General features: G+C 44.6%; 1 protein-coding gene across 4 annotated transcripts in view; it reads left to right on the top strand.

Annotated features, from left to right (window-relative positions):
• The window catches only part of RPH3AL (rabphilin 3A like (without C2 domains)), a 169,573-nt gene that overhangs the window by 6,971 nt on the left and 138,276 nt on the right, over positions 1-24,326 (top strand). The window contains exon 1 of one of the 4 annotated variants that reach the window (XM_036769262.1): positions 15,075-15,141. The exons of the other annotated variants lie outside the window; for them this stretch is intronic. The gene's annotated coding sequence lies outside the window, so the exon portion shown is untranslated. Of the gene's footprint in view, positions 1-15,074; positions 15,142-24,326 lie in introns of those variants that run through there. 4 annotated transcript variants of the gene reach the window in all.

Below are 24,326 nucleotides of genomic sequence, written 5' to 3'. Positions count from 1 at the left end.
CCAGCCTCACACCTCAGTGGTCTGGAGGACAATCCCAGACCTCCTATGGAAGAAAGCTGAGTGGGGTGGGGAGATAAAGAGGCAACCAGCCAAAGGTGTTGGCCCTGCACGTTGTAGACTGAGCTCAGGGAGAGGCAAATTACTATATTTAATGATTATAATATACTAGCTAACATTTACGTAATGCTTTAATATTTGCAAAATGATACACATATTATCTTATTTGGTACAAAAATTCCTTTCTGCTCTCATCACCCCAATTGTGGTCCATGAAAATCATTCCTAGGATGAAGACCCAAGGGAGCTTTGTTCACCTTCCCTGTCCCCCTCCTGTTACTGCCTTAAATTGAATAGTAATAGATAACTTTAAAAAGAAGCAATCTATACAGAATAGAAATGTATGATTTCACATACAAACCTTTTTCTATTCTTCGCATGCGAAAACGTTCATGTTTGCTGGTGTGAGTCAAGTTTATATTTAAAAAGAAAGAAAATTGAGGCCGACTGGGAAGTTAGTGCTTTTCCCTACATATATTGCCTTAGGTGCTTTCAAGTTGTTTCAAATAGGTTTGCTTCATCAGGAGACTGTAAGCACCTTGAAGGCAGGGACAGCCTTGTCTTTTGCATCCCCTGACCTGTTAGATGCACAGCAGGTATTCATTAAATCCAAATTGCTTGCTGTGTTGGTGGCTCTTCTCCTCCTCCTTTGCCCCTCCAATTTTCTTCCCCTTCAGTTTCTCTCCTTCCCCTTCCCTTCCCTCCTCCCCCTCTCTCCCATCTTATCTCCCCTCTCCTCCTTTCTTCCCCTCCTTGTCTCCCACATCCCCCTCCCCTCCTCTCCTCCCTGTCTCCTATCTCCTCCCCCTCTCCTTCCTTCTCCCCTCTATTCTTCTACTCTTCCCACAAGATGTGACAGAGGATGTGCTCCCTTCTTTGAGTGGGCCTTTCTGAAAGCCCCAGGCCTGAGCTGGCAGCCCTGTTTGTATCTTTCTGTAATTTGCTTATCCTGTGCATCCTTCTCAGTATCCCACCACCTGCCAAAAAGGCTTCAGTCTTCCCCAACACACAAGGACCCCCTCCCCGCCCCACCCCCCCCCACTCTTCCCTGCTCACTGCTGTGCCGTGTCCTTGGCTGGCTCTGAAGCCTATTAGCAATTCAAATGGACCCAGAGCTGTTGCTGGCTGATTCCTCCCTGGGACACCTGGATGGAATTCAGATGTGGTTTCCCTCCTCTCTCTCTCTCTCAAACACACACACATACACATCCCTCCACCTCCCAACCAGCTGGGAAATCCCTGCTTGTTAGGAAGCCAAAGTGTCTGCCATACAGATCAGGTGAGTGTGTGGGTGTGTGTGGGGATGGGAAGAGGAGGGGGGAGATCCAGAGAGAAGATGGCAGCTGGTGCTGGGGCTCTGTATTTAACCTTGGAATCATATTAGAGGAGCGGGCTGCCGTCTGTTTGTGTTTCCACTAATGTGTGAGGACAGCTGGCCTACAGATAGAAGGGAAATCAGCTGCTGGGGGGCTTGATCAGCTAACTCTGCCTAAGTGGACAGCTGGGGCCAGGCTTATACCTGGGTAAAGGCCCCTCCCCGCCTTCTGTGAGGGATGAGAGAATGGACTGGGGTGGGGCCTGAGAAGAAGAATTTCTGCCCTGATAATTCTTGTAAAAAAGTTTTATTGATGCTTTAAAAAAAACCAAACCAAACATTGCTGTCTCTTGCTAATAACCTTCCTCAGCCTGCCAGCAGAACTCTCCCTAGCAACCAAGACTTCTAGTGAAACAAAGCGAATGGATACATTGACCAGATCTGACAGTGTATGCCTCATTCTGCACCCATAGTCTCTCAGCTCTCTCCTAGAGGAAGGACACAGAGTCACGATCATTTATCCTCTCTAATCACTATTTGTCATCGCATTGATTTGAATTCTGTGTTGTTTTCCCTTAGGTTACCATAATCACTGTGTATCTGATCTCTAGGTTCTTCTTCCTTCTCTCTGTATCAGTTCCTGCAAATCTTCCTGTTTCCCTCTGTTTTCTGCGATCATTGTCCCAGAACAGAAAGATTCCATTCCATTCACACACTCTACTTTACTCAGTTGTATCAGTGGGAGTGCCCCCTTCCCCTGCCCCTTTGATTACAGGTCTTTGCTTTTTCAAAGTGTTTCTCTAAAAATTTAGGAGCATGGGATCTTTCTCTCTGTATTTGCCCTTCTTGAGGAAGATGCTGAGTAATTGTGTCTCTCACTGGTCAAAAGGGCATAGATGATTAAGTCATTTTTCTAATCTGCCAGTTAAACAACAAGCATTTATTAAGTGCCTACTTTATACCAGGACCATATGAGGTGTTGGGGAGAGCTCCATATTGTTTTTCCATATGTCCAGTGCCATCCAACTCATGGTCCCCAGTTGTAGATGGCTGACATTTCGTATTTTTATTAATGCTCAAATGGGCTCCCAATACTCTAGTCTGTCTGTAAGTTTGTCTATGTAGGCTCTCCCTCCAATGATACATGTTGTAACCCAACCTACCCATCCTGTTTGACTCTTGTCCGTATCACCAGGTTAATCTTTCACAAGCCTGCAAGTGCTGGGCCTTCCTCCTTCTCTTCACTCCTCTGACCTGATATTTCCTCACCTATAAAATAATAATAGTAAATCTCATTGTATGGCACTTTGAGGTTTGCAGAGGGTTTCTGCAAAGCAACTGTGAGATAAATAGTGCTGGTATTATCCTAATTTTAGAGATGAGGAATTAGAACTTTGAGAAGTTAAATGCTTTAGATAGAGAAAGCATTTACTACGTACTCTATATGGTGCTAGGTCTGGGGATACAAAAGACAAGCAGAAAGAAAGACAGTTTCTGCCCTCAGGGAGCCTCACATCTAATGGGGAAAGAGTGAAGGAAAGGGAGCTGAAAAGGGAGGTGAGGAGGCACCCGAGGTGGTGGAGAAGTCCTCTGGGGAATCCTGGACTGAGCCTGGCTTGGAGTGGGTGTGACTGGTCTTAATGCTTCTTCTAATGGGTCGCCTAGGAGCACACAGCCACTTGAATATTTGAGGAAGGGATTGAACCTAATTCTTGCTCCATGCTCTTTCTCCTGAGATGAGGAGGTTGGATTAGACTTTTTTTAAATCAATTACATAATTATAGGGTGAGCTGAGGAGGAAAGGATGTGACTATAGAAAAAGAAAGACCTGGGGTATTAGTGGACTCAGGCTCAAAAAGATCAAACCAAGGATTCCAGCTGTGGAAGCCACAAGAGCTTATTCAACCCTAAGCTAGTATTGTGTACCAATATCACGTCTAGAGAAGAGAGCTCACGATGATGTTCTGGTCGGACCACCTTTGGAGTGTTGTATCACATTGTAGGCACTTCATTTTAGGAGGGACTTTGACAACGTGGAACAAATCCGTCTGCCTAAAGTGTGGGTTTGACTCTGTCACTTCTCTGCTTAAGAATTTTCAATGGCTTCCTATTGCCTTTAGGATAAAATACAAATCGGACATTTAAAACCCTTCACAGTGTGACTCTAACCGATCTCTTCGGATTTATTCCACATTTGTTGCCCTCATTCACTCTCCATTCTAGCCAGACTAGTCTACTTGCTGCTCCCCAAATTCAGCATTACATCTCCTTTTTAAGGTACTTTCTCCTCATCTCTTCTAGAAATCTTAGCGTCCTTTAAGGTTCAACCTCGATACTTCTTCTTCCGGGAAGCCTTTCCCGATTCCACTAGGCATTAGTATTCTCTTTCTCCTCAAATGACATATTTGTTTTTCTGTCTAAATTTTGGTCCGTTCCTCCCTCTAGAATCTAAAGTCCATGAGGGTAGCAACTGTTTTTCCTTTTGTTTTTGTGACTTTATTATGTAGACTATCACCTTGTTTTGAACTGAATTCACTTCATTGGAGCTGACTTTCACAGAAGGGTGACCAGAATGGAGAGGGAATTGGAAAGGAGGACCCATTGGGGGAACTTGGGATGTTTGTTTTGGAAGAGAGAGGACTTAGCTGGGGCCATGTTTACTGTCTTCAGATATGTGAATTAGCATGTTCACAAAGGATTCAACAGGTGTGAAGATGGGAGTGTGTATCAGGAGGACCGAGTTTATAATCTCAAAGAGGATCATAAACATGTCTGAAAGGTTCGGAACCGCCGGATATAAGAAACTCTCAAAGTAGAAGGCAGAAGAATCAAAACATTTATTTAGGCTCCACAGTAACCAACCCATGAACCAGAAGCCCCATTTTGATATGTTGATCAAAATCTTCCAGGCCCAATAAGTACGCCTTGCAAGAGTAACCAGGAGGCTACAGAGAAGCATGATTGCGTAAAGCAAAATCATGCTTCCCCCTCGATGGTAATAAGATTACCCACTGGCCTGAAGTCTTTGTTCAGCTTCCTCCCGTAGATCAGCTCTGCTACTGGCAGCTCCTGCCTCAGCTGTGTCTGTGTCTGTAACTGAAGCTGCAACTGAAACTGACGATGTAACGGTCGCTGTAACTGACGTAACTGTCGCTGGCTCCAACCGGAAAAGGAAAGAGAGGAATCTTCAAGCTGTCCTCTCCCCTCTTATAGGGTTTTTGACATCATCAAGCTCCGCCCAAATGACCAGGGCCGATTGGTTCCTGAGTTGGCCCCTCCCCCTAGCATAGACATTAACACCTCCCCTCAGCCAGCCCCATGACTCATCACACAGGAAGTTCTGGTCCTGCCCCGGAAGAGCAAGCCCCAGCGTCCAGGGAAGCTCAATGAGGTAAGCTGAGTCATTCAAAGAAAACAAAGGCCATTCTGGTTACAGAGTGGTGGCAGGAGGTGGAAGTTTTAGGGAGGCATATTTCAGTTCAAAATAGGGAAACACTCCCTAGCAGGGGGATAGTTAGTGAGTCCTCTATCACTGGACATGTGAAGTGGAGTCTGGTAAAGGACATTATAGGTGCAATTCATGATGGGGATGAGGATTGGACTCATTTCCATCTCAAAGGCTTCGCATCATTTCTTTGTCCAGTTTTCCCCTCTTTGCCAGATGGAGAAAAAAGTCCTGCCCCCAATCAGGGTATGCTCTGAAGCTTGACAGGCTATTTTTTGGGTACCGGACTCTGATTTCATCAGTGAAGAAAGCCACTTACACTCTTGGTGCCAGGCATGTAGTATTCACTTAATAAATGCTTGTTGACTGATTGGTTAGAGATTGTCGGCTTCCCTCTGTTGCACGTTTTGCAGAAAATCAGAGCTGCACTGTGAGTATGGCTGGTTTGGAGTTTTGAATTTGCTCTATTGAAGTCAGTCAGTCAATCAACAAGCATTTGTTAAACACCTACTATGTGCCAGGCACTTTGCTAAGCACTGAGGATACAAAGAAAGGCAAAAACCCCCAAACAACGACACCCCCCAAAAACAAAAAAAAAACAATCCAGGAGCTCACAATGGAGGAGGCAACATGCACACAATCATGTGTGTACAAACAAGCTAAAGATGGATAAATTGGAGATAATCAATACGGGGAAGGTACTTAGCATTAAGTTTGGGAAAGGCTTCCTGTAAAAAGTGGGATTTTAGCTGAGGTTTGAAGGAAGCCAGGGAAGCCAAGAGATGGAAATGAAGAGGGAGACCATTCCAGGCGTGGAGGACAGCCAGGGAGAATGCAGAGTTGGGAGATAGAATGTCTTCTTCGATTTTTAAAAAAAAAATTATTTTATTTTTAATTTGTAGAATAAAATAAGCATTTCCATAAATAGTGTGATGAAAATAATAATCGCACACAAAACTACAAATGCATTGGGTACACCTTGCTGTTCCTTTAATAAGGAGTGTCTTGTTTGAGGAACAGTGAGGGAGGCCAGTGACACTGGATTCCTTAGTGTGTGTGTGTGTGTGTGTCTGTGTGTGTGTGTCGGGGGTAGTGGTGGGTGGGTAAGGTGTAAGAAGACTGGAAAGTTTCTCAGGAATAACTGGGATCAGAGTCAGCCTAGATGTGGTGACATTATAGCTGGAAGTTGGTTTCCTGTGTAGATAATACCCACATGGGATACCAACCTACTCTTTGGGTTAGTGCTTGAAGTGACTGGGTAAGGGAAGAAAGGAGTGTGGCATGAGGCTGGGTTCATTTGGAAGTTCTGCTCCTGGGTTCCAAATAATAGCTGTGTAACCCTGGACAAATGAGCTAAACTCTCCCAGCCTCAGGTTCCTCATCTGTAAAACGAGGGGGTTATATTCACTGACCTCCAAGATCCCTTCTAGTACCAATGACCAGACCAAGGTCAAGTTTTAAGAAGCTGAGCCTGGTGGTGGGCTCATCTCTTCTCTCTCTCCCCCAGCTCAAGTACTTGGACCAGGAAGGGCTTCTATGTGGCGCCTCAGGCTTTTTGGATGCTGGCAGACCATCAGGGTTTCCCAGCTGCTGTTTCCATTCCCCTGATGGAAGGGGGAGGAATAGAGGATATTGTGATTTCGCCTTATCTCCCTGTTCTCATCATGTTTTCCTTGTCTTAGTAACTGAGCGGATGCTGGTTCCCGTTGCCAGGGGCTCCCTAGGACAGCAGTGTTGACTGTGCAGTCTGAGGATTTATAGTCTGGGTCTGCCTTGGACGATGGGGCAGCCTGAGAACCCAGGGTAGATTGAATCTGAGTCTCATGGGGCAGAGGGGTAAGTTCTCTGAGGGTGGGGGTGAATATCTTTGGTTGTTTCTGTGTTTTGCCCCCTGCATTCTTCCTTCCAACCCTGTACCTCCTCTCAGACTTTGACAAATAAACAGGACTTTACCCACTGTGGTCTCCTATGTAATCCAGCCTGGTAGAGTGAGATGATCCAAAACCTCTCAGCCAGAATGTCAGCATGTATGACTTTGGGCAAGTCTGTCTAGGTCTCAGTCTTCTTGTAAAATGAGAGATGGGGAAGTGGGCTGGGGTTGGGTCAGGGATGGGGGTGGGGGCGGATGTTGGACTAAATGATTTCTGAAATCTCTTCTAGCTTTAAATATATAATCCTGTAATCTGAGATAAGGATGGCTAGGTGTCGCCATAGTGCACAGAGCACCAGGCCTGTAGTCAGGAAAACTCATCTTCCTGAGTTCAAATCTGGCCTCAGACACTTCCTAGCTGTGTGACCCTGGGCAAGTCACTTAACCCTATTGGCCTCAGTTTCCTCATCTGTAAAAATGAGTTGGAGAAGGAAATGGCAAAACCACTTCAGTATCTTAGCCAAGAAAGCCCCAAATGGGGTCACAAAGAGTTGGGCACGACTGAAATAACTCAACAATGGTCTACGATCAATGACCTTAGGTCCAGGTGTCCTTGCTCCCCTGGCTGCATTCTCATAAAATTATACATTCATTGATTTAGAGCTGGCAGTGTCCTTAGTTTTCATCTAGGCCCTCTTCCTCATGTGGAGGCAGCTAAGGGGAGGTGAGCAGGAGCTCGAGTCAGAAAGACCTGAATTCACACGCAGCCTCAGACATTCCCTAGCTCCCCGGGCAAGTCACTGACCCCCTCTTAGGTTCAGGTTCCTCTCTTTCCAAAAGGAGATAATAAGGACGCTTCCCTGACAGGGTTGTTGCCACAGTTACTGAGTTATCGTGTAGATAAAATGAGATGTTTGTAAAAGTGCACCCTATCAATGCTAGCTGTTATTGTTAAGTCAAGTCAGCAAACATTTGCTAAGTACCTACTATGTGCCAGGTGCTGCTAAGCTCTGGGGATTTAAAGAAAGGCAAAAGGTAGTCCCTATCCTCAAGGATTGTATATTTTAATAGAGAGAGACCAACATGCAAACAACTGTGTCCAGACAAGACCCAGCCAGGACTGAGGGGTGGCCTTGGAGGGAAAGCACTGAGATGAAGGACTGGAGAAGGCTTCTCACAGGAGGTTAGGCCTTAGAGGGGAAGCCAGGAAGTAGAGATGAGGAGAGAGGATTCTGGGTATGAGGGACAGCCAGTGACAATGGTCCCAGATGGGGAGATGGAGTCTTGCGTGAGGAACAGCAAAGAGGTTGGTGTCACCAATGCGTATATCAGTCATAAGGAGACTGGAGAGGTAGGAAGGGGGCAGGTTATAAAGAGCTTTAAAAGCCAAATAGAGATTTCATACTTGATCCTGGAGGTAATTGAGAGCTATGGGGGTGACGTGGTCTGGCTTTGTGCTTTAGCATGATCAGCTTGACTGCTGAGTGGGGGATGGTCTGGGTGGTGATGATAATGAGAACTCATGAAGGAGACTAAGGCCTGGAGAGGCCAGTGACTTGCCCAAGGTCATAGGGTCATAGGTATAGAGCTGGGAGAGACCTTAGAGACCCTTAAACCCAGCTCTAAATCTATAATGCTAAAGTTGGTAATAAAGCATTTCTACCTTGCCCTTCCCCCCAATCCTTCAAGGTTTTAAAATACTTTTATTTTGCTTTTTTAAAAAAATGAGTTTATTTATTTTTAGTTTTCTGCATTCACTTCCATAAGTTTTCAGTTTTCTCCCCCTCCCTCCTCAAGACAGCATGCAATCCAATATAGGCGCTACATATACATTACCATTAAACATATTTTCACATTAGTCATGTTGTATAGAAGAATTAGAATGAATAGGAGGAACCACGAGAAAGAAGAACATAAAACAAAACAAGAAAATATTGTGCTTTGCTCTGCATTCAGACTCCATGGTTCTTTCTCTGGATGTGGATAGCATTTTCCATCATGAGTCTTTTGGAATTACCTTAGGTCCTTGGCATTGCTGAGAAGGGCTGAGGCTATCAGCCAGTCATCGCACACTGTGGCCGTTACTGTAATACTTTTTTTTTTCACTCTGGGTTTGCACCGGTAGTTTTTGGGGAGTATAATCGTAAAGGTGGAAGGAGGCGGTAGAGGTCACCCAGGACAGCCCCCTTATTTTACAGTTGAGAAAACCAAGGCCTAGGTAAGCTGAAGGACTTGACTGAGCTCTATACAACAAGTAAGTGCTAGAGCTGGAATTTGAATCCAGGTCCTCCAATGCCCAATCCACCATCTTCTCTTCCTCCTGACCTTTGACCCTTCTGTTATGGGCCATCTGCTGCTCTCTCTCAGGAGAGAGTGAGTCAGAGAACTGAACTTGCTTCTGGTCAGTCACTCTGGGAAGAGGTTTGGGTTGGAGAGGAGAGGAGTGAGAAGTGTTGGTTAAATCAGCAGTTTGGGGATAATCTGAGGGTTTCATCTGCCTATTAATCATCTGCCTGGATGCAGGGACAGTTTTCCCGAGTATGTCATTTAATAGCTATGGCCCTGGAGGCTCAGGGTAAGGCATCCGCTGGAGACGGCTGCTGAGAAAACCTGGGGATTGGACTCTGGTTTGCATGTGGTCACTGCCCCAGCCCAGCCATCTTCCCACGGAGCCATTAGCTTTCATGTACATTCAGCCCTTAAAAAACCCATGTGGTTGTCATTTCATGTTCCGAGTTTCCACTCAGGGGCCCTCCTGTGTCCTACTGCTCTCCCTGCATTAAATCAGTGCCTGCTGTCTCTGATGAAAATGACACAGCCAGCCCACAGTCAGAGGTGCTCTGGGCTTGTTTTTTCTCCCAAGAGTAGAAAGTACTTTACCTGATGTTCAAGGCCCCTCCATCGTCTTTCTTCCCAGATTTGTCTCATGTTTCTCCCCTTATCTCCCAGCTGAAGTGGACCACTCATTCTTCCCCATTATTGTCCTCCTCAGTGCTATCTTTGTACCTTTATTCAGGCCATGCCCCAGTACTGGGAATGGACAGACTTCCACCTTCCCCCTCCTCTCTCTTTCTCCAAAGGCCGTGGTCAGGTAGCACTTTTTCTCTGAAGCCTTCTTTCTCCCCAGCTCCCTCTAAACCTTCCTCTGTAAAAGTGATCTCTTCTTCCTTGAGTTTAGATTTGCATCTCCTATGTTGTTGTTCTCGGTTCTTTCTTATTTTCATTGTTTGGAAATGGGAAAGTCCAATGGTCATGGGTTTACATTCTCCTGGGAGGGATAAAGTTGCCTATTTATTTCTTCAGATCAGTCTTTATCTTATTTCTTCTTTGTATCCCCATAGTAATCAAAATGGGTGCTTGATAAGTATTTGTTGAATTGATTTGAAGAGAGAGACGCACTGGTGGTGCTCTGCATGTTTGGGACCAATAAATAACCCACTGGCTGGGGTCAGGGGCGAGATCTCTGGCCAGGTGACTAACACTTTACTCAGTGAGAAGATAACTGGTCAACTCAATCCAATAAGCATTTACTGGGGAGCTGGTGGATAGAGTGCCAGGCCTGGAATCCGGAAGATTCATCTTTGTGAGTCCAACTCTAGCCTCAGTTACTAGCTGTGTGACCCTGGGAAAGTCACTTAACCTTGTTGGCCTCAGTTTCCTCATCTGTAAAATAAGCTGGAGAAGGAAACGGCAAACCTCTTCAGTATCTTTGCCAGGAAAACCCCCAAATGGGGTCATGAAGAGTCAGACATGACTGAAAGTACCTGAACAACAACAACTAAGGCCACATAGCTAGTATGTGTCAGAGGTAGGGTTGGAACCCAGGTCTTCAGACTGCAAAGCCCATGACCCCTGTATCAAACTGTGTCTCAAATCAAATAGCTTAGTTTAACAAAAAAGGCTCACAAAATCAGTGGGGATAAGACTCATCCCATCTTCTATGACTTCCCCCCCCCCCCCCCGCCACCCGATCTGCTTTGCCCAACATCTCAGCCCACTGGTGGAATAGGTCACCTGTGAAATCGACTTTATAATCATTCAAGAAAGTAAAGTGAAGGTCAAAAGACAAGAGAGAACAGCACTGATGAGGAGAAATCACTAACCCCTTTTCCTTTCTTAGTCCCCAGTGGGCAGTGAGAGTAGGTATATGCCTTTATGCATGTGAACAGAATGGGATAAGCTGGGCATCCTCTGGTGGGCGGCGGACAGCAATGCCCATTCATGGCTCACGGATCTCTGGGAGGACAGAATGCTTTGTTGTTGTTTGCTTACGCTGGATCTGAAACTGCTTTAAAGGTCTAAAGTTTCAGAAGGAAAACTAAGGTGGGTGTTGTATTGGCATTATTAATATTAAACCTATGCCAAGGTGGTCACTGTATTGGGTCTTTTTGCTGAATTGTTTTATTATAAAAGAAGGTTCAGTTGGAGGGGGGATGGTGTTTCCTCTCCCCCAGTAGATTGTGATGTAAAATAGAAGGATCAATAAAACATTAAAGGAAAGGCCTGTTAAAGACCTTAGCTTGAAAAGGCCAAGATCCCCATTGCATCCTGGGCCATCTCTAGTCCTCTTGATCCATATCTGACCGCTGCACCCAGATGGCTCCAGAGGAGGGAGTGAGGCTGGTGACTTTGCATAGCCCTTCCTTACTTAAATCCAGTTCACTTGCATGTCATGGCATCACTTCCCTGATGTCATGGTCTTCTTCGAGAACGAAGGACAAACAGCAGCAGTAACAAAGGAAGGAAAGAAAGAAAGCAGAGAGGCGGGGGGAGGGAGGGAGGAAAGGAAATAAAGAAACCAATGACAGCCTTGAGAGAGCAACTTCAATAAAGTGGCAAGGGTGTGAACTCCTAAGCCAATTGTTAATTTTTCAGCAAGCTGGTTGTTAAATATTTACCAGCACACTCCTAAGAGGTAGAGTTCAAAAAATGATCCAAAAGGGTTTAGGGGTGAGTGGGAGGGGGAGACAAGTAAAGATGGTTCTTTGAGAGTGAATTTTACCCATGAAAGGAAGGAGAGATATAAAACAATAGCTTGAGGGATCAAGGGAAGGCTTTATAAGTGTAGTGCTTCCTCCCAGTCCAGTTCTCCAACTCTTCCTTGCATTGGCAGGTTGTGTTCTCAGAAGGTTATTGATTAGTGAAAGTGCTTTTCTCCCTTCATTGAACCCTCATGAAGTTCCCTTAGGTGTAGCTCTCTGCCAAGCTGCCTGCATTTGTAGGGTCTATAGATACTATTTCTCTCTCTCATAAGGGGCCATGGTCCCCAAAGCTGCTGCCGGTCTTGTCTGACTGTTTTATGCATCTGTCTTCAGGTGCTTCCTCTGTCATCATCTCCTGCTATGGACACCACTGTTAGATTGTGTAACATATCAAAGTCCACAAGGTCATAATCTTGTCAATGGTGGAGGAATAGAGTAGAGAGAAGCTCCTCCTCTCAGCCTTCTGGGCAATTCCTTTTCAGGGTCCTTCACCACTCAGCTGACTGGCTCAGAAAAAGTTTTCTGTTTTTAATCAATGTATGTCTGAGTCTGCCAATTGCAAGATATTTCTTTTGTGATGTCATCTGTCTTTATTCAATGATCAAAGCACTTTGTGGATGAAATAAATTGAAATGACTAAAGAATTGTTCACATTTAGTTTATACTTTTGACTGAATGATTTAATGGAGCTGTCTGAGCCTTCTGTGATTACATTAATTACTTGAGAATAGGGAGACCAGAACATTTTTGTAGGTAGTGGGAGAAGGAACCAGCAGATAGGGAGAGATTGAGGATGAGAGACAGAGAGAATGATTAATGGGACAGTCTCCTGAAGGAGATGGGAAGAAAGCCTGGGGATTGGCCTTGGCAAGGAGGGGGACCTCTCTCTTCCTTAGAGACTGGAGCAAAGGAGGACAGGACAGGATGAGAGTAAAGGAGAGAGATAAAGGAACTCATGATGGATGGCCTTGATTTTCTCAGTAAAATAGGAAGCCAAGACATCTGTTGAGAGAAGGAATGGACTGGAGTGCTCCAGGGAGAGAGGAGAAGATTTGGAAGAGCTGTGATGTGGCAGCTGCTCAGTCAAAGATGAACCCAAAGGTTGTTCTGAAGCATTAAGGGGCCTGATTAAATTTGTGGTGGCCTCAGTCAGTGTTTGCCAGTTTTATCCAGCAGCTCAGGTGTAGGAGCTGGAAAGGTGGATGATGGTGGGGTGCCAAAGGCTTGAGGCCATGGTGAGAAGAAAGAAGGGCCAGAGTGGTGTGATGGACTGAGAGGACATGGAGGCTTAGAGGCACCTGGTGAGGGTGGAGAATGGGTTCAAGAAGCGTGGAAGAGATAAAACAAGTGGAAGGACGAGAGGTTGGCACCAGAGAGAACTTAGAAGTTCAGTGTCTTGGAGATGGACCGTGTGTGTGTGTGTGTGTGTGTGTGTGTGTGTGTGTGATCATTTCTAAAGAACATAGACTGGAGGGGGAGGTGAGAGGAGTGCAGGCTGGTATAGGATCATAGATCGAGAGCTGAAGAAGCCTCAGAAGTCATCTGGTCCAAACCCTCATCTTACAGATGAGAAAACAGGCCCAGCGGTGGGCAAAGGTCAAACAACAGCGTCAATGTTGGCATCTATCTGAACTCTGACTCTGGAATCAGTGCCCTTGTGGGGAGTGTAGATGGCAGCTCTGCGGAGACACTTTATGCCGTGCCTTACTGCCTGAGGATGGGAGTGGTCTTTTCTGGGATCATAGGGCTTCTTTAGAGATGGTCTAGTCCTGAAGTGTTCAACTCCAGGCTGCCTCTGGCAAAACTCCAAAAGTGTTATCAGAACCAGATTAAAGTGTAATTGGGAAATATTTAACAAAATAAATAAAAATACAATGCAACACAGATAATGTAATTAAGTGGTTTTCTAAGTCATTGTGCAGCTGCAGGGATCTGTTGCTATTTGAGTTTTGGCGAAGTGATAAGCATCAGAGGGATTTGGGTTCAAATCCTAGAATCTTGTAATGAAAACTAGAAGGATCCATAGGGTCATCTGGGCCAAACTCTCATTTCACAGATGAGGAACCTGTCATATTGGTAATAAATGGCGAGCTGAGATTTGAACTCGGATCCCAGGACTCCAAATTCAGCCTTCTTTTCCCACTGCCTTTCTCTTGATAATAATGGGGAAGTCAGGGAGTCTGAAGGAGAACAGCTATGGGAGATAAGGCTGGAAAGGTCAGTTGGGCCCACATTGTGGCGGCAGCAAGGAGAGTCCTCCAGTCTTAGCAGTGAAATGGCCAGACCGTAGGCAGCAGGAGGAGCAGATGAAGCTGAGGATGTGCAAAGTCGGAGCCTCCGGCAGCTTCTGAATGGGACAGGTGGCTGTATTTTGTCAGCCAGAACATTTGGCAAAGACAGGCAAAGTTCCTGGCATCCCCTGCAGTGGCTGCTCCTGGCCTTCCCTTCTCTCTCCCCACCCCACCTCTCCACCATCTGTCCAGGGGCTGTTCCTAGTTTCCCGAGAACAGCTGTAACTTTTCTAAAGTCAGGCTCATCAAAGCAGACTTGGGTGCTCCCTGGAATCCGAGGTCAGCTCTCTGGGGCCATTCTGGGGCCTGGCTTCAGCCTAACTGGAGGGGCTCAGTATCCTCAAACCTCCCCCTGACCAGACCAGTCCACATCTGTCTGACTTTCCATTGTGGGGTTTTCCTGCTCCTCTTCTTCCAAATGTCGCACAATGACACAGTTGCCTTCCCATTCCTCTCCCCCTTCCCTCAGGCCTTCTCCATTTGTTTCTTCTCTTCATTGTGGAAATGTCAGGAGAGTAGTGGGTGTATTGCCAAAAATCATCTTCTTTGGGGCCCAGTCCTTTCCCTTCTGGTGATTGCCTTGGTGACTCATCTTTGCCAAGTAGCATTTGGAGTTATCAGAGACTAAATTAGCTTTTTTGAATTGGTTTAGCACCTTGACTCTGCCATTTAAACAACCTCTTTAGGTCTCAGTTTCCTTAACTGTAAAATGAAAGGGGTGGACTAGATGACTTTCAGGTCCTTGACCTGAGTTCAGATCCTGATTCTTCTTCTTCTTCCTATTCCTCCTCCTCCTCCTCTTCCTCTTCCTCCTCCTCCTCCTCCTCCTCTTCCTCTTCCTTCTCTTCTTCCTCTTCCTTCTCTTCCTCCTCTTCTTCCTCTTCCTTCTCTTCCTCCTCTTCTTCCACCTCTTCTTCCTCCTCCTCTTCTTCCCTCTCCTCCTCGGGCAACTCACTTTCTTCATCTGTAAATAGTGGACCTAGAGTAGATGATGCCCAAGATCCCTTCCAGCACCAGCTCTGTGATGGGATCAGTGTGTGGGGATGGGGGCACAGTTATGTTTTGGTTTTTGTTCTCAGGGATAAAGGGGCACAAGGGTCACTCACATGGTGATCTCAGAGGCCCAGCTACTATGAGATGTGAGGATCTGAGGAGTGAGGCTCCCACCAGAAGGAATTCAGGTAGGAGGCGTGGGCTCAGTCCCCAGTTCTGCCCCAAGGACTGCAAGATCCTAGGTGGATGAGATATTTTATCCTTTGGGTTCTTAGTTTCCTTTTCTTTAGAATGAGGAGTCTGATTCCTCTCCCCTCTCAGCAGAGAGAGGTAGGAGACTGAGAGGGAAGAGTGTTGCATACATTGTCAAATGAGGTCATCGTATCAGCTAATTTTACTGAACAATTTTCTTTGTCACAAGGGAAGGTTCAATTCCAGCACGGGAGGGGGTGCCATTCATTGGCATCACATGGGCACACATCCCAAAATGACATCAATATAAGAATAGAAGTATCAATAAAACTTATTTTGAAAAATAAATAAGGATAAAGTGAGCTATTTGGCCTAGATAGCATTTGAGGGAGGTGGTGTGGTACAAGCAAGGAATGTGGAATCAGAGGATCTGAGTTCGAATCTCTGCTCTTGACTGATCTTCATCCCAGCTTCTTCAAAGAGATGACATCTGTCCATTTCCCGTCTGAATTCCGTGATCTTGGGATTCTACTGTCTCAGCGCTCAGCTCCAGGGATACAAACATAAAATAAAACTGTTCCTGCCCTCACGGAGTTTACAGTCTTTTATGGTGAAGCAACTTGTATATAGGAAGTTAAATATAAAATATATTCTAAGTAATATGGAAGGAGAAAGATGGTAAAACAGGATTTTTTAACCTTTTTATACTCTGGACCCCTTTGGCAGACAATCCGGTGAAACCTGTAGACCTCTTCTCAGAATAATGTTTTAAAATGAATAAAATAAAATACATAGGATTACAAAGGAACCCAGTTCTATTGAAATGCAGTTATTAAAACATTAAAAAACCGAGTTTACCAATTGTAGGCTAAGAACTTTTGCTTTGCTGGTATTCAGCAGCATCCAAGGGGGAGCAGAGAGGGAAAATGGTGGGTAATCCAAGGTCAGAATTTACAAAAGAATGAGTGGAGATGGGCCAAGGGACCAAGAGATTCCAGCATGGAGGACAGCATGGAGATGAGCTGATTAACTACAGCTAGGTCTCATCATTGCGAATAATGAATCCTTTGAAGAGGTCACTTGTATTTAGAATTCACACTATTGGAGATTATAATTATAAAAACATGGTCACTGGTTTTGGTCCAGTGGAAATAGTGTGGATTTTAATAATAGGACCACTTTGGGAGATTCCTTATGGGCATTCATTGGGACCTCACTGTAGAAGTCAAGATTATCAGTGGAGGAAAGTGAGCCCAGAATAGGGTAGTGGACTGGGAAAACAGGGGTAGAGGTGGAGTGACCCCAAGGTTGGCATGAGGGCAGAATCCAAGAGTCTCAGAACTTCAGAGATAGAAGAGACTTTGTTGGTCATTTAGTCTAACCCATACTTGAAAGGAATTGATGTGCCTGTCTGAAGACCTCCAAGGATGGGGAGCTCACCCCCTTATTCATAGCCCATTCTACTTGCAAACGGCTCTAATTGTTAAGCAGACTTTCCCGACATCAGGCCTAACTCTGTTTCTTGGTAACTTCTACTCATGGCTCCTGTGCCAAGCAGAACATGACTAATCCCTTCTCTACATGACAGCCTTCAGATACTTGAACAGAGTAATCATATCTCCCCTGGGTTTTCTCTAGGCTAAACATCTCCAGCTCCTTCAAATGATCTCCTATAATATAGACTCAAGGTCTTTAACCATCATGGTGGCCCTCCTCTGGATACTCTCCATCTTCTCAATGCCCTTCTTTAGTCTGGCGTCCAGTTCAGAGCACCAATTTGTCTGACCAGGGCAGAGCATGTTCTTGGCTGCTTTACCTTTGAATGAAGCCCAAGGTCACCTTAGCTTTTTGGCTGCCATATGCAGATATTTTTTCAGACAAATTACTATCTAACCAAGTCTCTTCCAATCTTGCACTTGAGAATCTGACTTTTTGAACCCCAGTGTAAGACTTTACATTTATCTCTATGCATTTCATCTTATTATATTCAACTCAGTGTTCTAGCCTGGGAAAATCTTTTTGCATTCTGACTCTGTCACCCAGTGTTAGCTCTCCCTCCCAGCCATTGTGTCATCTGCAATTTGCTAAGCACACCAGAGATGTCTTTATCTAAGCTCGCTGGTAAAAAATGAAAAGCATCCCAGAACTGAGCACAGATCCCTGAGGATGTTCCACTGGAGGACACCTGTCAAGTTGACATTGAACTATTGATGACTCTTCTTTTGAGTCCTATCCTTCAACCAGTTGTGAAAGGATCAGAGCATAACATTATGTAGCCCGCATCTCCTCTTTCTTTTCCACAATACTTTATCAAATGCTTTGTGAAAGGGAGGCTTACTGTTTCTATAGAGTTCCCTTCTACTACCAATCACAACATAAGCCAATGTTCTTGATGAAGCCGTGATGATGTATTGGGATCAGTGCTCCCTTTTTCTAATGGTTCATCAGCCATCTCTTTAATGGTTCATTCTAGAATTTCCCCAGGAACTGAAGTCAGCTCACTGGCCTACAAATTACACACTGTTCTCTTCCCCTCCCTCCTCTTTTTAGAATGTCTTCATTTCTATTTTTTGAATTTAATTTTCAGTTCCAAATTCTCTCCCTCCCACCCATTGAGAAGGCAAGAAAAGCAAAATCCATTAGAAATATGCAGTAGTGCAAAAGAAATTCCTCACCTGGGGAGAGGGGAAAACCCTGTAGCAATGGTGCTGCAAATCCTCTCCTTGTTCAGAGCTCCTGGGTCCTTCAGAGTTGTTTTCGTCTCTGTAATTGTGGTTGTGGCATAAATCGCCCTCCTGATTTTGCTTACTTTGTTCTGTAGCTGTTTTTATAATAGACACTTTATGATATGTTTTATACAGGTTTATTGACCACTCAGTGCGGGCACTTTGGGGGGGTATGGCCCCTTCCAGCCCAACTCAACTTTGTAAGTACCTCCAACAAGTACCCAAAGACACCCCACTGCTACTTCCTCCCTTGCCTTTATCCTTAAATAGCCCCTTTCCCCTTCTGAGCACGCCTAATTAACTTTGAAAAATGTGTTTTATTGATTTGTGTTTATGTCAGCTTCATTTCTAAATGTACGTTTCCTTCTGCCTAGAGAACTAACCCCTATAAGAGAGAATTAAAAAAAGAAAGAGGGGGAAAAACTGCTCAGCAAAAACAACCAATTCATCAGCCTTATATGGCGGTGTGCTCAACATTCCACATCCCTAGTTCCTTGCTTCTGCAAAGAAGGGAGATTCATTCTCTCAACTCTCCTCTGAGATTAAGCTTGGCCATTAATCATAGCTAGACAGCATTCAATTTGGTGTTTTGTTCTTTCTTACATTGCTGCATTTATTATAAGTTGTTTTCCTGCTTTCAGTGACTTTCTTCACCCTGGATCAGTTCGTATGTTTTTCAGACTTCTCTGAATTCTTACTCATCCTTTCTCATGACATGGTAATAATGTTTTATGTTAATGTGAGACAATTTGTTTAGTCATTGCTTAATCAGTAGACATCTACTTATTTTTCAGTTGTTTGCTACCACAAAATGCTTCTAGAAATATTTGGTAATTATGAGACCTTTTCTTCTATCTTTGACCTTCTTGGTATACATTTGGGATCTGTGAGTCAGACATATGGACATTTTAGTCACTTTTTAAGCATAATACCAAATAATTTTCCAGAGTGTTTGAACCACTTCACAGCTCCACCAACAGGGTATTGTTGTTCCTGACTTGCCACAGCCTCTCCAACATTGGCTACTCCCATCTTTTGTCATTTTTGACAATTTTAAGAGGAGGAGGTGACAGTGTAGAGTTGTTTTGATTTCAGTTGATCGATCAATAAACATTTATTGAGTGTCTACTATGTGTCAGGTATATAGTGGTATTAATTGTTGGATATGCATGTAATTAATTGGATTTCCCCAGTATGCGTCTCCTTCTCTCCCTCTCATCCTCTCTCCCTCTGTCTTTCTCTCTATCTCTCTCTCTCCCCTTTCTTCCCTCTCTCTAAGAGTCCAGACCCTCTTTGCAGCATTTGTTCAGTTGGCTCCCCTCCCTTCTCTCTTCTCCCCTATGCCCCAGACAGCATTTAGTCAGATCCAGTTGTCTGTACTGTGACTGTAAAGGTTAATTCCTCTGCCAAAGAGTGGTTTCCAGCCTGTCTGTCTCTGTGATCCTTCAGCTTATGTTTTTCCTGCAAAACAGAAAGTTCTCTGACAATTAAGATTTGTTTCTTATCCAGTTCTTTTATTCGATCCGTTTAGAATCCCTTTGTGACACACAGCTGTAAGGTCTTAATCCTATCTTGATAAAAAAAAAATCCCAATGACCAATGCATCCTCATTTCCAAACTCAACTTTAGTAATTTAATAATTTAAATATTGTGATAATAACTGAATATAGAACCTTAAGGTTTGCGAAGTGAATTACCAACATTATTCCCATTTGATCCGTGCAGCAATCCTGTGAGGTAGGCATTATGAGAGGTATTAACCCCATTTTTCAGAGGAAGTAATCTGTCAACTAGCACATCTTGTTTCATCTCTGCATCTCCAGTCTCCAGCACATAATTAGTGCTTAATAGATGTTCATTGATTCAGTCAACAAACATTTATTAAGCACCTTGCTATATTGCAGGCACTAGAGACACCAAGATTAAAAATTAGACAGTCTCTCCCCTCAAGGAGTTTACATTCTCAGGGAAACTGTAACATGTTTACAGATAAGTAAGAAGAGGATATATGCAAAATGAATACACTGTTATTGTGACGGGGGGAGCAGGAGTCAGGAAAGGCCGCTGGGAGGAGGTACCAGTCTTGTATATGGATTAACCTTCTCTAACTTCAAAATAAATGTAGCTTTCCATGGAACAAATGCTTTGCAAGAAAATGTTAATTGAAATGTGTTATTGGAGGCTCTCTCTTAATTAGATGGCTAAATGTTTTTCTGACCTCAGTCAACTTTAACATGCATGTCACCCAAACTGACAATCACTGGATGAGCAATATGGTCTGAATGCCCACAACTGGTAGGTGAGTTTCCTCTTTTAGAAAGCACTTTCCCTCAAGACACCGTACAAGAAGCTCGCCCCATAGCCATTGAGGCAGGGCACAGCCAAAACGTGCGTATATCGCTCCATATGCCCCAAGTGGATGATTACCCATGGACAGATGCAAGTTTTAATTTAATGACAGGATGTATTTGTGGAATGGCAGTTGCAGGCTTTTGCTCAAGCACGGGCTGGGAGATTTATAAATCACTGGAAAGGATAATCTCCATCCAAAGTTAGTCGACAAGCATTTACTGTGTACCAGGAGGCTAAGATAGATTAAGTGACTTGCCCATGGTCATACAGCTAATAATTATCAGAGGTGAGATTTGAACCCAGGTCTCTCCTAATTCCAAGTCTGGAATTATTATTATTATATGAACCCATGAAGGTCTATTATTTACAGCTTTTAAAAAATCACATTTAAGCTGTCAGCACCAGCACTAACCTGGCTCTTTGTCCCCATTTGAACTCCCTTCTGTGTATTTTAAAGTGGTTTTTTATTGACACTCTTTTCTATTTTTCATTGCTGTCTCTACCCACCCACTGCTTCCCTCCTACCCCAATAAAACCCTCCCTTGTAATAAGTCAAGCAAGACAAATTCCCACCTTGGCCATCTGGCAGGCTTTCCCTTACATTCGGGTTGCCTCGTGCCAAATGGAAGGGCTTCATGCCCTGGGAGGCTGAGGTCCTAATCCTGTTCTAACTGACCCTGCCACTAATGACAGGTGACCTCCGGGAAGGGGGTGCCCTTAACTTCTTTGTTTGCACCCTGTCCCTCTGCCCTCACCCTGCGCTAATGGTGGGAGTTAAGGAGATAAGCTCACCGGTTATGTGAGGCCCGGGATCAACAGGATTCTGGCCAGAGGTCCATTTGTGTATGCAGAATGGGTCAGAGGAAGAATGAATGGGAGAACTGATGTTCACATTGGGGTTTCCTTGCTGCTCCTCCTGTCCTTCAGGCATCTTAGGAAGTGGCCAAGATGGAGAAAAAAGGCTTTGTCAGTCAAGTCAAGAAGTATTTAGGAAGCGCTCTCTATGTTCACAGGCACTAGGTTAGAGAACAGTTTGCTGGCAACTTGCTGCTGAGATGTGGCTGACCGAATGGGGTGCGTCCTGTGGCACACCAGGCATTTGGCGTCCGCCTCATGATAGAGATGAAGGTTGGGCAATTTGAACTGCACTCTCTCCCTCCTCTCCCACATCATGCCCATCCGTTGCCCACGCAGTCTGGGCTTAATTGTTTTTCCAGATTATGACTTTCTCTCTGCTGATGGATTTTCATCTCAGGGTTTCTGGGCCCTGAGGAACAGCCCATGGCCTGCCCATTGTTGATGATAAATAGGTCCCCTCTTGGAAGTAATAGATGGGAGGGAAAGGGGAGAATATATGATGTTCCCCTGTATGCCACGGAATGCCTAGCCCCAAAAACAGAGGGGAGAGATAGCTCTTGTCTGTGGGCACGTCTGTGTCTGGATCCGCCACCCAGACTCTGCTTAACTCTTACTACCACAGAATGAGTGACCCATATGACTGGAAACTGAGGCTCTTTTTTTCCTTTGCATTATGAGGGAAGCCTGGTCCAGACCTCAGGCTAGGACCTCTGTTGCTTATAGAGTTAACAGCAGCTGCCTCCCTTGGGAGAAACATTTGATCTGGTTCCATGACAGTTTGCTTTATCATCGGCTTTTCCAGGAATAGATTACACGAGTATCCTTCTCTTTCCCTGTCTTCCACCCCCACCCCCACTTAACTTCCTCCCAGTGGGTCCTAGGCTGTAAACATCAGGTCTGAGCTAGCAGGGCAAGTAGGTGTCAGATCAGGGCCAGACAGGCAGTGAGTATGAACACATATGATCTCCCCCTCTCCAGCTTTCTCTTGGCACGTATCTGAACTTTCCTCTTGCCTTGTATCATATTTACATGGGTATTTTCTCCTGGCTTCTCTGCTAACATATGTTGACGTGCTGATATATCCCCAGGCCCTTAGCATAGTGCCAGGCACATCGTGATACATTAATTGATTAATAAATCAGTCCACAAACATTTATTGGGTCCCTACTGTGTGGTTCGAATGGGGGATACAAAAGCAAGGAATGAAACCATCCCTTGGTAAATGGTCCTTGAATTGCGGCTGAAGCTCCAGAGGTTAGCGTTGCAATGGGTTTTGTTCCTGAGGAGGCCAATTAGCTTCTCTGACTCATGGCCCTCTCTGATCATCCTGAAAGCGTGCCCCACTGGGGCAGCTAGGTGGCGCGGTGAGTAGAGCACTGGCCCTGGAGTCAGAAGGACCTGAGTTCAAATCTGGCCTCAGACACTTGACATACTTACTAGCTGTGTGACCTTGGGCAAGTCACTTAACCCCAATTGCCCTGCCTTCCCCCCTACAAAAAAAATTTTTAAAAAGTATGTGCCACTGGCCCCAGAGGGGTCATAAATTTAGAGCTGAGAGGGACTTTAGACATTTAGGCCCTGCCTCCTCATTTTACAGATGTGGATACTGGGCCATAAGGGTTAAGTGACTTGCTCAAGGTCACATGGGTGGTGAGTGACAGAGCCAGGATAGGAACCTAGTGCCTTGACTCTAAATCTCTTGCTTTGCCCTCAAGCCACGCTTCGTTCCACCAAAGAGCATACTCCCTGGCTTGGCTGCAACAAACATACGTTGTTTTACCTGAGTACTACAAATATAAGAGTAATTTACAATTCCCACTGACTGGAGACATACAATAACTCTACCCTCTTTTTAATGCCTAGGCATGTTCCCCACCCCTGGAGGTGACTTCCAAAAGTAATGTCTGATCAGTGAGAACTCAACTCAAACACACAAAACTAGTCTCTTCTAAACATCATTTCCCTTCCCCACAAAACCCAACCTCAAGTTTTCCTTCGTTCGTTTGTTCCTTCCTTCCTTCTTTCTTCCTTTCTTTCTTTCCTTCCTTCCTTCTTTCTTCCTTCTTCCCTTCCTCTTTCTTTCTTTTCCTTCCTTCTTCCCTTCCTTTCTCTTTCCCTCCCTCCCTCCCTTCCTCCCTCTCTCCTTTCCTTCCTTCGTTCCTTCCTTTCTTCCTTCCGTGGCACCCCAAGGCAGCTTTCCACTTTAGGACAGCTCTAATTATTTGAAAGCTTTTCTGTCATCTGCCATTACAGCCTGTCCCATTTTCCCTGGCTCTGCCCTCTGGACACAAGCAGAACAGTTCTAATGCTGTTACTACATGGCTACTACATGGTATCCAAATATTGGAAGATTGGTGTCCCTCCTCTTGCCTCTTTCCAGAGGTAAGGGCCCACAGATGTGGAACATTGGCTGTAACATCAGATTTTTTTTTCAATATGTTGATTTGGTTTTGCTGAATTTTTTCTCTTATTCCTCTTTTTAAAAAAATTGTCATAAGGAATGGCTTTCTTGAGGGAGAGTGGGAGGTATATAGGGGGAAATGTACATGATGCAAAAGCAAAAGATACCGTACATATATATATATATATATATACATATATATATATGTATACACATGTATATATATGAATATGAAATAGATGTGTTTCCCCCATAAGCCTTTTCTCCTCGGAGTTAAATGTCCCCATTCCCTTCAGCTGATTTGATTATGGTACAGTTTTGAAGTCCTTCCCCATCCTCCTCACCCTTACTTGGGACACTCTCCTTTATCAGTGTTCTTCATGATATGTGGTATCCAGAAGTCTTCAGAGTGTTCTAGATGCCTCTGATCAGGGCAAAGTGTACCAGGATTACCATAGCTCTCATTCTGGATACCTTGTATCTCTTTTAAAAGTTTTTTTATTTGATAACTTTTTATGAATTTCTTTTGTTTTTATATGAACTACATTTCCAAATGTGTCTCTCCACCCTTCCCCTCCTAGAGAGCCATCCCTTGTAATACAGAATTTTAAAAAAAGCCTCTCAGAAAAGCTAATATATATGTACATATATATGTATATATATATAATATTTCTTACTTTATTATGTTCCACACAGGGGGTGGGGAAATCGTGGCCTCAAGGCCACATGTGGCCCTCTAGGCCCTCAAGTGCAGCTCTTTGATTGAATCTTGGAGGACCTAGAGGGTTCCTCATCCTTGATCCACACCCTTTGTCTCCTGCCTCTACTAAGATGGGGGAAAGGT

This window comes from Trichosurus vulpecula, chromosome 7 (assembly GCF_011100635.1).
Source record: "Trichosurus vulpecula isolate mTriVul1 chromosome 7, mTriVul1.pri, whole genome shotgun sequence".
Classification (NCBI taxonomy): Eukaryota; Metazoa; Chordata; class Mammalia; order Diprotodontia; family Phalangeridae; genus Trichosurus; species Trichosurus vulpecula.
The sequence above is the reverse complement of the archived record's forward strand: the minus strand, read 5'-3'. Positions and strand labels throughout refer to the sequence as shown.